The 12,073-nt window shown below is 37.6% G+C and overlaps 1 protein-coding gene across 5 annotated transcripts in view; it reads right to left on the bottom strand.

Annotated features, from left to right (window-relative positions):
- Sgcd (sarcoglycan delta) overlaps window positions 1-12,073 on the bottom strand; it is a 940,103-nt gene that overhangs the window by 853,321 nt on the left and 74,709 nt on the right. For 4 of the 5 annotated variants that reach the window (XM_074057628.1, XM_074057629.1, XM_074057630.1 and 1 more), the window contains exon 1: window positions 119-367. The exons of the other annotated variant lie outside the window; for it this stretch is intronic. The gene's annotated coding sequence lies outside the window, so the exon portion shown is untranslated. Of the gene's footprint in view, window positions 1-118; window positions 368-12,073 lie in introns of those variants that run through there. 5 annotated transcript variants of the gene reach the window in all.

Here is a 12,073-nt window from a genome sequence, read left to right as displayed (position 1 = left end):
CAACACAGAAAATATCTAGAAGGAAAAAGCTGTCCTCCAATAGTGACCTGGAAGTGGGATGAGAACTGACAACATTTAGAGCTTTGATTAGAATGTGCTCATGAGGTGTTTTTCTTACCAGGGTCGGTTTTGTTTTTATTCTCTAACTAGAAACCAATCCTTTGCTCTCAGTTGAATTCAGGTGTACATGGGGCTTTTCTTTTCAGGCATACAAAAAAAGTCCTTGCAGTTTCAAACATTTTGCCCATGCTACTACAGTCCACTTGATGGTTTGACTGTCTTTCTTTACTCTTTGAAGACAAACTTTGATCCATCTGACTTCCGTGCTCTACCATCAGTGCCTCACTGTTCCCTACAGAATAAAATAAAACCTTTAAGCTAATCACAGAATATCCCATATTCCCCACCTCCCCAACATGCTTGTCTAACCTGCTCTCCCTTCTCCTTCCCATGCTCACTGTGATGAAGCCATTATTTGGCTTATTAAATGCTATGCCTAAAACATCCAGCTTTGTGCATTCCGTTTTTCCTTCTTTTTCATCCTATCATCAGATAGCTCTGCAACTCAAATCAAGATGCCTAAAGACACAGAAAATAATGAGAATCTAAAACAAACATTCCAGGTGTCCTATTACTTTCTTACACAAAGCACAAATGCAGTGGTGTCTGCACAAATAAAACCACAGTACTTTTTCTCCATAGGAAAGGTGATTTAATTTTATGTGGTTAAAGAATTTCTCGGATAACCAAATACAAATGTAATTTCTAGGAATGTCTCCAAATATTGAATTGGTGGGGCCTGGGAATCTGCATTTGACCTTAGCATTATACATGTTCTGATCTAAGTGGCCCATAGGTGATACTTTTAAGAAATAATACTCTCCTGTGCTTAAGTGAGTTTCCAGTGTTTCAAACAGCCTGTTTTATTTAATTATATTTCTTTACTGATATGCTGAAGGCAAAACTGAGCTACGTATCTATTTTTGGTGATCAGAACTTGGTTGAGGAAATTAAGAAGAGGAAAGAACTTTAAAGTATAAATACATGGAGGCTTGTTTGTGCTTCTGTGGTATGAGAAAACTCATTCCCAGCTCAATGATTCCACACAAAATCATCATGGCACAGTCAAACCAACATTTCTTTGGAGCACTTTTACGAATAGTGGACCATGAGTTAATACTTTTTTGGTCAGATTTATTCTCTGAGAAATATGTCACTTCATAAGAATCCAGGTTTATTTCACAAATACCTTCTAAGTGTCCACCAGTTTCTAAGCATGCAAATGTGTACTACTTTTTAAACTCCAGTAATTACTTTTTAGTTCTATAAAATAGGCATCTTATGGTATGTCATTTAAGTGACATGTGAAAAAGAATACATCTGGAAAACAGCACAAATTCTGGATGGCTCCTTGGGACAGACAATCTAGCACTGAATGGGGTTTATCAGTGAAAAACACACAGTAAGGCAGAATGACTCAAGAAACCTCTCTACCCTATAAAATTACATAAGTGATATTTTTGAATGAGATAGTTTTATCTCCTCTTTATTGCAACAGTTTTCAGATATCTACATTTCATCAAATGAATGTTTTCTCATAAAAGATGTCAGAGATTTTATCAACAATTAGTTCTTCATTTTATTGTTACTTAACTCAGAAAGCTTAATTGTAACTGTCTCAAAGGCAACTAATGGAACAACCAAATCCAAAGGAAGATATTTAGCCTATTATAAAATAGATAAATATAAAATGGCAACTATAGCCTCTTAAAATGCTCTAAAAAATGGATTTGACATTTGGGAGAAGAGTAAGAACAACATTGAAATAACACGTACAAGCATCCAGAAGCAGGTATCTGCTTTGCTTTAAAAGAGCAAGAAAGAAGACCACATTACTAAAAGGTGTGTGAGCTGCTGCCAAAATAAATGAACATAAAAAAAGACCATCTGACAGAGAAAAATATGAAGAAATGTTCAGAAACACATGGCTTAATTAGTTTAAGGCAATAACGTTAAAATTTATAATGGCTAATTTTATTGGAGATTTAACAACTTAAATTAATATCCTCATTATCTTTAGCGAAAATAAAAATATCAAAGCATATATATTCTTTGTTAATTACATCTAATTGCAGTAATAACACTGGATTAATTATCATTGCAGCAATAAATGACCAACCTATACGCCAACAAACAGGAAAGAGTTGAGAAGAATATTTTAGCACTAATAAAACAGATTCATTTTAGTGAGCCTTATATTTTACAAAGAAGACAACTGAGACCAAAGACAATCACTGACTAGCCAGGCTCACCCATTCTGAAGTGTCTTCCATCAGATGAATATCACAGTGTCATATTTTCATTCTTTAAGTTTTACTGGGCAAAAGAAGATGCTTTCATAAAATAATCATAAATATCTATTGCTGTGTTTGGTTTTGGTTTTGCATTGCTTTATTTGTTTGTTTGTTTTGAAATGGAGTCTCTCTATGTTGCCCATGTTGGTCTCAAGGGAGTTTAAAGCTCAACTGATCCTTCTGTCTCAGCCTCCTGAGTGCTAGGACTACAAGAGTGTGCCACTGCTCTTGGCAACTGCTGCCATGCTTACACATACCTGATAGTCATCCAGAGTACAAGATTTTCATGCACTTTTTTAACCTCTTTTTTATTCTCACTATGATGCTTAAACTTCTAGAGGTGCCAGGCCTTTATCTCCCTGCTCCCTGCCTTCCCTCCATTTCTTCTCATCTCTTTTCTTCTATGTCTATACTTCTCTATTCCCACTCATTCCTTACGCTTTCCTTTCTTTCCTTCTCCTATGTGTCCACCTAAAATTCATGATCATACATTGAGGCATTAGGAAGTGAGAAAGTCAGCAAGTTGTTCAGACATCAGTGATATAAAATAAGTGAAATAAAAAACTTGTGAAATCAGTGGGTATTCAAAATTTGTTGAAAAAAGCTGGTGACATTAATCTCAAAGTTCAGAAGAGCTATCTCCCAACAGACTAGTTTACACCCATAATCTCCTGGCTCAACTCAATATAAAACCAGGGTCAATTCTGTCTTTATCCTGACAGAGTGAACAGTGATAAAGAGAAAAATGATTCAGTGTATTTGCTCTTTCTTTCCTGATGCAATCCCTGGAATACCAAGATGCATCCCATCATGTCAGTCTGTGAATTTCTTGGGGAGGCAGAACCCACGCACCTTCAACTCCCAACATTGTGCCTAGGTTTTCTCCATACCATGTGAGCTCCTGAAATTGTTCACAGACTGGAAAGTAATTGGCCAATTATCAGATAAAGACTTGTGTGTCCACAGCTGGATAGCTGAGTTTCTCACCATGTTCTTAATATATGTTTACCTCATATAAGACATATGACTGGCACAGGCAATGTAAAAAAGCACATAATAACCCAGTAGATTCAGAAGTCTAGAAATAGAAGGTTTTGAGTTGTGTTTTTAAGAATCCAGATATGTCTCTTTGTAACTGGGATTTTAGCACATGTATCATTTCTCTTATGTGAAAACTGACATTGGAAATCAATAAATTTTCATGATCATCACCATTGTTATTTTAAAAATTACTATTTTATGAAAGATTTTACTTGCTCAAGAATTCTGCTAAAATCAGAATGATAATCCATTGGCTAGATAAACTCACGTTTCTCTCATTTTCAAGTAGATGGCTGTAGGGATTTTTTGTCCATATCTCACCAATGCAATAGTTTATTCAAAGCCATCCAATCTCTATTGGATTTTTCTGAGTAGCAAGGCAAATATGGGACAGAGAGTTCACTAAGCAATCCACAGGCAGACTACAGATTGCTACAATAGCAAGGAGTACCGTGTGTCGGACTCCTGTGGCAACTCCTCCTCTCCTACTGCACCAAGGGTGGGTGCAAGATTTTAATGAGAACAAAATGCAACCAGATTGATTTACTGGCCAGTATCTGTGTATGCTACACAAGCATCTTTGAAAATAGCATCATGGTGGGTGTTGCTTTTCGATGGTCAGAAACAACAGGATTTTGGAAATAATGAAATTTATTTTAAATGCCAAAAGCAAAGTGAAACAAGGATACGTCACAAAATCAAGATACCAACTGTTAGTTCTTACTCTGAACAAAAACAATGAGGCTGAAGAGAAATATGGCTTGAATATAAACAAGTCAGAGAGATGAAATTATAAAGGCAGGACAGAACCCTCAGTACTCCTAAGAGTTCCCCAGTCCCAAAGGCAGATTCATTGCATCCAAAGCTGATTCTCAATCAAGTCACTGATGTAGCAGTTTCATTTTCAATATACATCCAAAAAGTCAACTTAGTGTTGCTAAAAGCTACTATTTTTGTCTCTAATAATAATAAAACAGCTTCCATTCCAAATTATGTCTCCTTGAAGCATGACAACCCCCCATTCCTCCCCTAACATAAACACAAGAGAGAGATAAGAAAAATATCCTTTCTCCAGAAAAAGGACCGTTTAGAGGGGATTGATATGCCAGGGGCTCTGAAACAACTTCTTCTACTCTAAACAAATAAACAAGCGCCACTTGACCATAAGAATACACCAAATGCTTTTTATCATAAAGCAGAATAAACTTCCTTCTGAACAAAAACCATTTGAAATGCCCAAGAAATATTTTATGAGCTGCACTAGGCAAACTCATCTAAGAAAGTTTGGAGGGCAAGTTTTATGGGATTTATGGACTTATCTCAAGCAATGGATTCTGTCATATGAAACACAATTCACTGCCAGTTTAACATTTGGGGTTTGTTTTAATTTTTAAACACAACCTACTGGCTGGCCCAACACTCAAACATATTGGAGTTTCAGGAGAATTAAAACACAAGTGAATCACAATTATTTTTCTAGAAAACTCACTGAAGGCAAGACAGAAGATGCTCTCTATGTTCAGTGAGTTTACTCTTTTATTGCAGAAGCAAAAAACAACCAAAGGAAATCATGATCCCAAACACAATTTCTGGTGTACTACTCTATGCCATCTGAGGTCCTCTTTCACAAAGGTTGAAATGGACAAGAAAGACCAAATTAAGGGCTACACCATGAGGGAGAGTGGGAAGTGATAGAAATTCCATCAGAGAAATCTGTTCCTCATTCCAATAAGCTTTTAAGTCTCAGAAGAAAAGAAATATCAAAAGGGACATTTCTTTCCCATACTTAAAATAAGAAAACCAACAAAGCATTTTTATTAGTGCATTTACTGTGTGTACCTACATATTATGCACATCTTAATTATCCGTCTATATGCTCTTTCATTCCCATGGTCTCCATGGTGACAGTCTGTGCCTAGAGGTTAATCTAGCCTTAAATACTCAGAACCTCAATTTATCAACCTTCTGTGCTGATTTTAGTGAACTAATCTCATGACTTTTAAGTAAAATTAATACAATAGCAAAATGTTTCCTAAAAGAAGCAATGGGAGGGAATTCCAAGATGGCGGCTAGAGGGAGGAAGCAGAAAGCGACCCTCCTATAGTGAAATCTTGGAGAGACGCTGGAGACACACTTTGCAGGCATAATCACCGAGAAAAGGCATAACTTTGACTCCTCCACATCTCCAGCCGGCACAGAGAATCTCCACTTCACGTTAAACGGAGAACCGAGGAGGGCCCCCGGGGCCACCAGTGACCGGCGCCCATACGGCGTGGGAAGACGCGGACCAGGTGAGCTTCGCGGTACCGCGGTAGCCCCACAGACAAGCCTGGGCCAGAGCAGCATAGCCCCCTGGACAGACTGACCTCCACCCAGGGAAAAAAGAGAAACTGAGTACTAAGCAATAAGAACAGTTAAGACACGCTGGAAAGAGGGTGGGGCGCCCTGAGCGCTGAAGATTGGGGGAGGGGAATCCTTCCCTGGACTGTAAATAAACGAGCCGGGCGGGCTGCAGAGGCTCTGGTGGGAGCGGGGCACGCCCAGCAACCAGGAGCGGGGACGCTTGTGAGAGGAGGGAAAACCCACTTCCCACGTGAACTGTAAATAAACACGCAGGCCTGACAACGCGGGGCAGTGGCACCTTTCCCAGTGCTTGGAAAGGGGAAAGCCTGTAGCAGAGGCCCCCGCACAGGAGAACTCTGAGCAAACAAAGCCTGTGGGACCAGGTGAGTGCTAGCTCACCCCAGAGATCTGCATAAATAACGCCGCCAGCTACAGGCTGAGAGCAGCAGGCAGGCAAGCCACAGTTGCAGATACCACTCTCAGAACTGCCTCCAGATGCTTTTTTTTCTTTTTCTCCCTACCTTTGAGGAGAGAACAACCGAATTACACCTGCAAGCCGAAAAACTTACTGAAACTGTATTGCATTTGAACTGGGGACACTTGGTGGGGCTTTTTTTTTTTTTTTTCTTCTGTGTGTGTGTGAGTGTAGTTTTGTTCTACTTTATGCATCCCCTTTGATGAGACAACTACAGAACAACATCTGAGGCACCAACTCCAGGACTGGAGATTGAGATGGACATCCAAATTATTAAGACTGAAATTGCATTGCATATAAACTTGGAAGTTTTTTGGTTTTTTTTTTTAATTTTCTATTTTCCATTTTATTTTAATTCATTTTTATATATAGATATTACTTTCATATACTTATTTTTTATTTTTTTATCTTTGATTTTCAATCCTCTCTCTGTCTCTCTATTGTCTGTTCAGCTTACTGTCGATTAGTACACTAACACTCCCTGTTTATACCTTTGAAACTCTCTTGTCTGATACCTTGTTCTGCTTTCTCCCTCTTGTCTGTATATTTGTTTTCCCCTTTTCTTTAACTTCTTGCTTTCCATCTCAGCTCACTCTTCCATTCTCAATATTACCATTGTTATTATTACAAGCTAGAAAATACTTAATTACACACAGTACAGGGACAGTAACAACACCAAGGACAATGACAGGAAGACAGAAAAAACAAGGAAACCAGTTTCCCCACAGCAAAAAATTAGTACAGGAACCAGAGGGGAATGAAGAGAACAGAAACTCAGATCCAGACTCCAACAAAATGAAGATAAACTATGCCAAAGGACCCAATGAAGCCCACAAGAATAATTTAAAAGAAGACATACTACAAGTACTCAATGAGAATTTTATAGAGATGATACTGGATAGGGTCAACCAAAATGTACAGGAGACACTCAAGAAATTCTAAGACAATAAAAATAGAGAATTTGAAAAAGCAAAAGAAGAAATAAAGGAAACCATAGAAACACTGTATAAACACCAAAGTGAAAGAGAGAACACAATGAATAAATGGATAAATGAACTCAGGACAAAAATAGACAACAATAAAGAAGAAAACAGCCAGGATATGGAAAACCTCAGAAAAAAGAATAAAACAGAACTGCAAAACAAAACGGAAGGCCAATCCAGCAGAATAGAACAAACAGAAGACAGAATCTCAGAACTTGAAGATGAAATGGTAATTAAAGGAAAAACAGAAGAACTATTAATTAAACAACTCAAGACCTGTGAAAAGAAAATGCAAGAACTCACTGACTCCATCAAAAGACCAAACTTGAGAATCATGGGCATCGAAGAAGGAGAAGAGGTGCAAGCGAAGGGAATGCGTAATATATTCAACAAAATAATAACGGAAAATTTCCCAAATCTAGAGAAAGATATTCCCATACAAATGCAAGAGGCCTCCAGGACACCAAACAGACCAGATTAAAATAGAACTACTCCACGACATATCATCATTAAAACAACAAGTTCAGAAACTAGGGAAAGAATATTGAAGGCTGTAAGAGAGAAAAAACAAGTAACATACAAAGGTAAACCCATCAAAATCACAGCAGACTTCTCAACAGAAACATTAAAAGCAAGAAGAGCGTGGGGTGAGATCTTCCGGGCACTGAATGAAAATAACTTCAACCCCAGGATACTCTACCCAGCAAAGCTATCATTCAAAATAGATGGAGCAATAAAAGTCTTCCATGATAAGCAGAAACTAAAACAATATGTGACCACAAAGCCACCATTACAAAAGATTCTGCAAGGGATCCTGCACACAGAAAGTGACACCCAACTTAACCATGAAAAGGCAGGCAGCACCAAACCACAGGATAAGAAAAAGCAAGACAGTAGAGAGTAACATCAAGTTAGGTACACACAATCAAACCTTCAAATAACTAAGATAACTAAATGGCAGGAATCACCACATACCTATCAGTACTAACACTTAATGTTAATGGACTTAATTCACCCATCAAAAGACACCGTTTGACAAAATGGATTAAAAAAGAAGATCCAACAATTTGTTGCTTACAGGAGACTCATCTCACCGACAGAAATAAGCATATGCTTAGGATGAAAGGCTGGAAGAAGATTTACCAAGCCAATGGCCCCTGAAAACAAGCAGGAGTAGCAATACTTATCTCTGACAAAGTAGACTTCAAACCTACATTGATCAAACGAGATAAAGAAGGACATTCCATACTAATAAAAGGGGAAATAGACCAAAAGGAAATAATAATCATCAACCTGTACGCACCCAATGTCAACGCACCCAATTTCATCAAACATACCCTGAAAGACCTAAAAGCATATATAAACGCCAACACAGTGGTTGTGGGAGACTTTAACACTCCATTATCATCAATAGATAGGTCATCCAAACAAAAACTCAATAAAGAAATCCAAGATCTAAAATATGCAATAGATCAAGTGGACCTAGTAGATGTCTACAGAACATTTCATCCAACCTCTACACAATATACATTCTTCTCAGCAGCCCATGGAACCTTCTCCAAAATAGATCAGATCCTAGGGCACAAAGCAAGCCTCAGCAAATATAAGAAAATAGAAATAATACCGTGCATACTATCTGACCACAATGCAGTAAAAGTAGAACTCAACAACAAAAGTAAAGACAAAAAACATGCAAACAGCTGGAAACTAAATAACTCATTACTTAATGAAGAATGGATCATCGATGCAATAAAAGAGGAAATTAAAAAGTTCCTGGAAGTCAATGAAAATGAAAACACAACCTACCGGAACCTATGGGACACAGCTAAGGCAGTCTTGAGAGGAAAGTTTATAGCCATGAGTGCATATATTAAAAAGATTGAAAGATCCCAAATCAATGACCTAATGATACATCTCAAACTCCTAGAAAAACAAGAACAAGCAAATCCCAAAACAAATAGAAGGAGAGAAATAATAAAAATAAGAACTGAAATCAACGAAATAGAAACCAAAAAAACCATACAAAGAATTAATGAAACAAAAAGTTGGTTCTTTGAAAAAATAAACAAGATCGATAGACCCCTGGCAACCTGACTAAAATGAGGAGAGAAAAAACCCAAATTAGTAGAATTAGGAATGCAAAAGGGGAGATAACAACAAACACCATGGAAGTCCAGGAAATCATCAGAGACTATTTTGAGAACCTATATTCAAATAAATTTGAAAATCTAAAAGAAATGGACAGATTTCTAGATACATATGATCATCCAAAACTGAACCAAGAGGAAATTAATCACCTGAATAGACCTATAACACAAAATGAAATTGAAGCAGCAATCAAGAGTCTCCCCAAAAAGAAAAGTCCAGGACCTGATGGATTCTCTGCTGAATTCTATCAGACCTTTAAAGAAGAACTGATACCAACCCTCCTTAAACTGTTCCATGAAATAGAAAGGGAAGGAAAACTGCCAAACACATTTTATGAAGCCAGTATTACACTTATCCCAAAACCAGGCAAAGACACCTCCAAAAAGGAGAACTATAGGCCAATCTCCTTAATGAACATTGATGCAAAAATCCTCAACAAAATAATGGCAAATCAAATTCAGCAAGACATCAAAAAGATTATTCACCACGACCAGGTAGGCTTCATCCCAGGGATGCAGGGATGGTTCAACATATGAAAATCAATAAACGTAATAAACCACATTAACAGAAGCAAAGACAAAAACCACTTGATCATCTCAATAGACACAGAAAAAGCCTTTGTTAAGATCCAACATCATTTCATGATAAAAGCTCTAAGAAAACTAGGAATAGAAGGAAAGTTCCTCAACATTATAAAAGCTATATATGACAAACCTACAGCCAGCATTATACTTAATGGAGAAAAATTAAAACCATTCCCTCAAATCAGGAACCACACAAGGATGCCCACTATCTCCACTCCTATTCAACATAGTACTGGAATTCCTAGCCAGAGCAATTAGGCAAGAAGAAGGAATAAAAGGAATACAAATAGGTAAAGAAACTGTCAAAATATCCCTATTTGCAGATGACATGATCCTATACCTTAAAGACCCAAAAAACTCTACTCAGAAGCTTCTAAACATCATCAATAGCTATAGCAAGGTAGCAGGATATAAAATCAACATAGAAAAATCATTAGCATTTCTATACACTAACAATGAGCAAATGGAAAAAGAATGTATGAAAACAATTCCATTTACAATAGCCTCAAAAAAAATCAAATACCTAGGTATAAACCTAACAAAAGATGTGAAAGACCTCTACAAGGAAAACTATACACTTCTGAAGAAAGAGATTGAGGAAGACTATAGAAAGTGGAGAGATCTCCCATGCTCATGGATTGATAGAATCAACATAGTAAAAATGTCGATACTCCCCAAAGTAATCTACATGTTTAATGCAATTCCCATCAGAATTCCAATGACATTCATTAAAGAGATTGAAAAATCTACTGTTAAATTTATATGGAAACACAAGAGGCCACGAATAGCCAAGGCAATACTCAGTCAAAAGAACAATGCAGGAGGTATCACAATACCTGACTTCAAACTATATTACAAAGCAATAACAATAAAAACAGCATGGTACTGGCACAAAAACAGACATGAAGACTTTGGAACAGAATAGAGGACCCAGATATGAAGCCACACAACTATGAGCAACTTATCTTTGACAAAGGAGCTAAAAATATACGATGGAGAAATAGCAGCCTCCTCAACAAAAACTGCTGGGAAAACTGGTTAGCAGTCTGCAAAAAACTGAAACTAGATCCATGTATATCACCCTATACCAAGATTAACTCAAAATGGATCAAGGATCTTAATATCAGACCCCAAACTCTTAAGTTGATACAAGAAAGAGTAGGAAATACTCTGGAGTTAGTAGGTATAGGTAAGAACTTTCTCAATGAAACCCCAGCAGCACAGCAACTAAGAGATAGCATAGATAAATGGGACCTCATAAAACTAAAAAGCTTCTGTTCATCAAAAGAAATGGTCTCTAAACTGAAGAGAACACCCACAGAGTGGGAGAAAATATTTGCCAATTATACATCAGACAAAGGACTGAAAAAATGCTCACCATCTCTAGCAATAAAGGAAATGTAAATTAAAACCACACTAAGATTCCACCTCACCCCTGTTAGAATAGCCATCATCAGCAACACCACCAACAACAGGTGTTGGCGAGGATGCGGGGAAAAAGGAACCCTCTTACACTGCTGTTGGGAATGTAGACTAGTACAACCACTCTGGAAAAAAATTTGGAGGCTACTTAAAAAGCTGGACATCGATCTACCATTTGATCCAGCAATACCACTCTTGGGGATATACCCAAAAGACTGTTACTCCAGAGGCACCTGCACATCCATGTTTATTGCGGCACTATTCACAATAGCCAAGTTATGGAAGCATCCAAGATGCCCCAGCACTGACGAATGGATTAAGAAAATGTGGTATCTATACACAATGGAATTTTATGCAGCCATGAAGAAGAACGAAATGTTATCATTCGCTGGTAAATGGATGGAATTGGAGAACATCATTCTGAGTGAGGTTAGCCTGTCCCAAAAGACCAAAAATCGTATGTTCTCCCTCATATGTGGACATTAGATCAAGGACAAACACAACAAGGGGATTGGACTATGAGCACATGATAAAAGCGAGAGCACACAAGGGAGGGGTGAGGATAGGTAAGACACCTAAAAAACTAGCTAGCATTTGTTGCCCTTAATGCAGAGAAACTAAAGCAGATTCCTTAAAGCAACTGAGGCCAATAGGAAAAGGGGACCAGGAACTAGAGAAAAGGTTAGATCAAAAAGAATTAACCTAGAAGGTAACACCCACGCA

The sequence above is a fragment of the Castor canadensis genome, chromosome 16 (genome assembly GCF_047511655.1).
Source record: "Castor canadensis chromosome 16, mCasCan1.hap1v2, whole genome shotgun sequence".
NCBI classification, from domain to species: domain Eukaryota; kingdom Metazoa; phylum Chordata; class Mammalia; order Rodentia; family Castoridae; genus Castor; species Castor canadensis.
Note: the sequence above shows the minus strand (reverse complement) of the source record. Positions and strands in the feature narration are given on the sequence as shown.